Source organism: Curcuma longa, unplaced genomic scaffold, assembly GCF_044706935.1.
Source record: "Curcuma longa cultivar G26 ecotype Majalengka, Jawa Barat unplaced genomic scaffold, ITB_CL_G26_1.1 contig_20191, whole genome shotgun sequence".
Taxonomy (NCBI): domain Eukaryota; kingdom Viridiplantae; phylum Streptophyta; class Magnoliopsida; order Zingiberales; family Zingiberaceae; genus Curcuma; species Curcuma longa.
The window spans coordinates 1-6,417 of record NW_027431299.1 but is presented as its reverse complement, the minus strand read 5'-3'; the positions used below and the strand labels follow the sequence as shown (position 1 = coordinate 6,417).

Sequence of the window (6,417 nt, the reverse complement as noted above, 5' to 3'; positions counted from 1 at the left end):
TTCATCGCAAATCTACGATGAATTTGGGGGTGAATTTCAATTTTCATCGTAAATATCTACGACGAAACGAGAAATTTTGTCGCCAAGCTTGGCGACGACTTTATATCAACGAAAAAAAAATTCATCGCAAAAGATTTTGCTATGAATTTATTTTTAAAATTCGTCGTAAAATCATGATTTTTTTTGTAGTGTTCGCTCGTCCAAAAGTTGTCAGATTTCTAGCACATTCAAGTGTCTGTGTCTCTATGCGTATCCACACTAACACTCACTATTGGAGAAAGATGGTTGTGCTAGCAACCCTTGTAAGTTTCGGCCAAGGTGGTTGTCTCTAGAGAAAGAAGATGAAGAACTATAGAGTTTTTGAAAAAAAAAATTCTTTTATACTCATGCTATGAATACCAAAGGTTTTTAGACTTTTGGTATTCTCTCATCAATACATGATTAATCTTATTAATCATGCATGATAACTTCCATGTATAATAACTTCCTCTTTTTCAATGCATGATTAATGTGGATTAATTATGCATTCATCAACTTGGTTTAATTTGAGTCTAACTCAAATTCAACCAACTTGAGTCTAACTCAAGTCTAGGTCATTCAATGAGTTTAATTGTTCTTTTAGTCAAACTAAAATGAATCCATCTCCAAATAGAATGTTATTTGTGTGTGACTCAATAGGTTCTTGTAATGTTGGCAATATCTCTAAAATTCATTTTAGAAACATAAGCAATGAATGACATCTAGCAATACATCATTGCTACTCAAGTGACAAGAATGTCGAGATTCGATATAACCTTCGTGACTATGATAATGTATGACTATGTCCTTCTATCTTCGATATCTAAATTGATCAATGAGGCATAGACTGTGTCATCCTCTTATCAATCTTTATGTTTCTTGATCCCCAAGTAGACTTATTTAAGCAAATGAGCTCAATATTTCATATTGACTCATTTGAGCATGACCATGTATTTCATAGTCCTACTTTATCAAGAGGCCGCAAGATATCACTCCCATTATATGGGAGGGATAGATCTCATCTACATCACTCACTTCTCTCCACATAATTTGTTATATACCTAGTGATCGTCTTTATAGTCCATCCTGTTACGAGTAACGTTTAACGATATCAAAGTACATAACTCCTTATGTAGGGAACCTTAATAACTTCAGGTCTAAGGACTATTCATACCAATAATCACATGAGAATGTTTATGATGCTCATATAACGATCCATGAAACTTTCTCATGACGGATCAATTCAGTATACATTCTCTAATGTATACCCATGTGTCAATTCGACATCCCATATCCATGACTTGTGAATTCAAGTCATCCAGTTGACCTACATGCTAGTCTCAATATATTAATATCGTTTCTGAATATCAATGCTTGACTAGAAATGATTAAGAGTAGTATTCTCTACATCATCTCACTATCGATTCAAATAATCGATATAATGTAGATTAGAACTAGTTATTCAAGAACGTTATTATACTTAGTTATTTGGCACAAATATATTGTGTTCTTTGACTATTTTCTTTCAGAGGGACAGAGATCAATTTAAACTTAAAAATATTCATTCATTTCCTTCACAATAATGAGATTAATGAGTAATAATTGTTTACCTTTTCTGACCGGCTATGAAACTACAGGTTTCATCTTCCTATTGCTTATCATGGACGAGCTTCCTCTATTGTGATATCTGGCACACCTATTGTCCGTCCAAGGTGAACAATCTTTTTTTCCTTTTTTTTTGTGTGAGTGTTCTTAGGACCATTATAGTATTAAGTATACATATTTCCAGAAGAAGTTACATAGGTTCATTAAAGAATGTCTCTGTTGCTGAAATCAAATGCTCAATGTACCTGATGAAAAAAACAAATGATGATTGCTATCTCATTTGTATGTATCATTTTGGAATTTGCAGTGCTAGATCTTAATTTTAACACCCTGAATTTTTAATTACCAGGAGTGGTAAGCTTAGTTTAAGTGAAAGCCATATTGAGCTAAAATGGTTTTGATGTAATCAGAGGACAAGCATATCCAACAGGAAACTCTCCACCATATTTCGGACCCACACAGAAGCTGGATTTCGAGCTTGAAATGGTCAGTTCTGCAAAGATTAACTTTATGCATTTCTCTTTTATTACATATTTAGTTATGATCTCTTACTATAATTTTTGTTCCTGCCTGATGATCTTTACTGTTTTTGAAGCATTTTGTTTACTGCAGATTCAAATTCCAGAGTTTACATTCTTGTGCTCATGGCTTGTGAATAACATTATCAATTTTTAGGAGTGAGCTATCATCTTTAAGATAATTATTTTGCTACTCACACTCCCAGGCTGCAATAGTGGGTCCAGGAAATGAATTAGGCAAACCAATTGATGTCAATATGGCAGCAGATCTTCATATTTTTGGGCTTGTACTAATGAACGATTGGAGTGGTAGCTACAATTTCTTTTTCTTATTTTGATTTAACGAACATTTTACCTTTTACTCTAAGCTCATAGTTAAGTAGAGTCTTTTTGGCAGCCAGAGACATCAAAGCATGGGAATATGTTCCTCTTGGGCCTTTTCTTGGAAAGAGTTTTGGTGAGTAAATGTTAGAATAAATTTCTATTCATTAAATTGATCAAATAATACAGGTTATAGCCATATATATAGGTAATATTTCTTAGACCGGGTCACATAGACCGGGTAACATAATACCGAGTCATATAGATCGGTTTACATAATAATATTAATATATATTATATTAATATTCTAACAATAAAGTTTTGTTGTGTATCTCTAGTTTCGATTTCATGAAGTTTATTAACTTAATTTGTGACTTCCTCAGGTACAACAATATCATCCTGTACTTGTCACATCCAGTAATTTTAGTAATCTGTAAGAACAATAAACTTTTGTCACAAATATACACATCCAGCTATCATCTCACAGGATCTTGTTATTTTTCTATCAATTCTGCTTATGCATTTTAATAACTGTGGAATTACCTTCAGAATTTGAGATGAGCAGTTTCAATTACATGATTTTCGCTGAATGATTCAGAAAGCAAATGTCGAATCAGATGTTTAATTATATATTTTCTAATTACCTCTCTTGCATGATCTATTACCCTGTTGCTGGAAAAACTATGATCTTTTTTGTGTATTCAACGTATTTGTTATGTTCTACGTATGTTTATGTTGTGCTCATTAAGAAAATATTGTTTTTGGTGAGGTATTCACTCAAAGCACTTGCAATTACTGCACAACAAGAGACCATTGCAAATTTCAGATTAATTGACTTGCAAATTGGAAAATTTATGACGACTTTATTCTCATATATTCTTGACTGACCAATTCTTAAAGTTTTGATTTTTTTAATCCATCGACAAAAGTAATCTATTTGCTCAGTTTTTAAATGTTAGCTGTGACTAGCTTTTGCTGTTCTTTTTAGTCTACTAAATTTTAGGGCTCTTCCTATTGACTCATTCATAGGAAACTGAACAAAAATTGTGCATGAGAATGTGTGCACTTCTTGAGTCTGAGAATTTTGTACCCTACTACTAATCGTCTTTGTTATGTTAGCTCTGTTTGCCATAAGTTCTTTCTTTTATCATACCAATTAGGTATTGGACATTAACTCAGCAACTAGCTCATCACACTATCAATGGATGCAACTTAAGACCTGGTGATCTACATGGAACCAGTGGACCTGTATGTCATTTTCTGTTATTTAACCTTGAGAAATTTCTAGTTCTTAAAAAACATCACAACCCGGGAGGCCGTCCGAAAAATTTCGGCAATATCTCCCCAATAACCATGATAATTTTCCTGAATACAAATAAAAATACATGGTCACATGCGCCGGGAATAAAGACAACACGTCCAATGAACACACATACATACACACGACATAGAAGGTATACGGCCTATACGGCCACAACAGCTAACCACTAACACATGCATACACTACAAAATTAATCTCAATTAGCGACCGAAAAATCGGTCCCTAATCGGTCGCTAAATCCGTTTAACGACCGATTAGGGACCGATTACAAAAATCGCTAAATAATTCGTCGTAATTCAAATTAGGGACCGATTTTAGATTCAGTCGCTAATTAGCGACCGAAATCTAGTTCGGTCCCTAATATTAGGGACCGCACAAAATTCGGTCTCTAATTTTAGGGACCGAATGAATATTTCGGTCCCTAAAATTAGGGACCGAATTTGTATTCGGTCGCTAATTTAGGGACCGAAATTTAAAAATCGGTCCCTAATTTAGGGACCGAATGTTAAATATCGGTCGGTAAAATTATGATTTTTTAAAAAATTTTTATTTTCCCATGATTTACATACAACCAATATTTTTATTTTAGTGACCGGATGAATATTTCATTCCTAAAATTAGGGACCGAATTCAAAATCGGTCCCTAATTTAGGGACCGAATTCAAAATCGGTCCCTAATTTAGCGACCGAAAGTTAAAAATCGGTCGGTAAAATTATGATTTTTTAAAAAAATTTATTTTCCCATGATTTACATACAACCAACATTAAAACTCTTTCTCATGCAATCTATAATTTCAAATTATAATTGAATAACATTTCACAAAATTATGAAAATGATAAAAGAAAAATAATTTATATTGAATTTTAAATTGTTCATACACGATGAAAAGACTTCTTGCCTTAAGGCGCTCAATAATTCATTCCTACACTCTCTATCAGCTCCGTTGGATTCAACCTTTTTAGCTCGCTCTAAAATTTCATCACTATCCATGGTTTGAAGTTGCTTCTTGCTCTTTGTATGGAACTGCACATCTTCATTTCTTCTATATTCTGATGAATGCCAATAAGAAAATAGTGGGAAGATTCATTTCCAATGATGCCCACGGATCAATGTTTCCCAGGTTCACACAGAAATTTTGAAAGCAACGTTCCACCAAAAGGATCTACACGACATATGTCTGACGAGCATGGTCCACCCTTTAGTCCAGTTCTCAGCACTAGTAAAGTCTTACTTTCATTATGATATAAAAGTTTCATTGGAGTGCCATGAATGGAAAACTTTTTGCACATTAAGTCTCTTGCAATGTATCATTTCAACCTGCATGACAAAGAACCAAGTACAGGAGCATCATGATAGTTTTCCTGTGAAACAAAAATATCTCCTACACAACTTCAAAAGCACATGAAAGAAACGATCAGGACAGTATGCCTAAGTGAAGTAAACTACATCAGAACCCCTTGTATTTTACAACAAGCAAAAGTATTCATTTACTATTAAAGAAAAATAAATGCTGGAAAAAAATACAATCTACAGCAAAGAAAAGGCCATGACCAAGTTACAAAAATATCATTCTTTGCAAATCTATTACTAACAATATCAACCTCACAACAAAGAATATACCCAAACAACTAGACTTGCCAGCACCTCAGAAAACTTGCAATCAGGCAACCCAACAATGACACCACACTGCTACTCCCAATCCCCTCCCAAAAAAAAAATCAAATTAAAAATCCCTCTCAGCATATCAGCAGCTAAAAAACTGGTTAAGGCATCACTATAACAAAACAATCTATAAAGATTTATTACAAGTGTTCCAACTACATAGTTGGACTAAAGGCATCACTATGATAAAACTTGTTAAGGCACAGCTAAAAAACTTACGTGTAAGTGTTCCATTAGGAATCGCTTTGTTGATGGTGTATTGCAAGCATGAAATATATAAGAATCATTGTGCCCAAGCTAGACCTGAAATATTAAAAGAAAAGAGAGGCAATCTTATACACTTTAAATACACAGGCATAATCATATAGAAAACAGATGAATATTTAAAACACTATGATAAAGTATGTTTTTTTTTGTTTGTTTAAAACAAGAAGCAACCTGCATCAAAATACCCTCCATTCATGTGGTTTCAATAATCTACCAAGAAATAGTCAGATAAGTACCACTGCAAAGTAAAAGCTCCATGAGAATGGATCTCAAATAGCCAATGTGAACTTGTTCAGAAATCTGGATGTCCCTGTTGATTAGTTCCTCTTGATTCTGTACTAGTATTAGATGCACAGAGTAATATAAATTTACAGGATGATAATAGATGTCTACAGTACATATATAATCAAACAAAAACTACAACACAAGTTTGATATCTCACTACGTTGCCACGATTACAGTTTAACACAAAATCTATAAAAGAACAACAAAAGTCTATAAATCCATGAGGGTCGTTGAAGGTTCTCCAGCTCCATCTGCGAACAATCAAGCCTTAGTGTTTATGGAAAAAATTCATTAACAACAATAAACGTCATATATATATGAAGCTAGTCTTACTTTAAGTAGTACCGCCATATTATGTGTAATGAACCATAAATATATAAATAAATATACCTCAACGTATATACTTAAGTATATGATGC

At 33.4% G+C, this 6,417-nt stretch overlaps 1 long non-coding RNA gene across 1 annotated transcript; it reads right to left on the bottom strand.

Annotated features, from left to right (window-relative positions):
* Positions 1-4,673: 4,673 nt before the first annotated feature.
* On the bottom strand, positions 4,674-6,417 carry LOC141817351 (uncharacterized). The gene is made up of 4 exons (XR_012600816.1): positions 6,389-6,417; positions 5,950-6,249; positions 5,666-5,749; positions 4,674-5,101 (listed from the first exon to the last, which is right to left on the bottom strand). It is a non-coding gene; the product is annotated as an uncharacterized LOC141817351 (long non-coding RNA).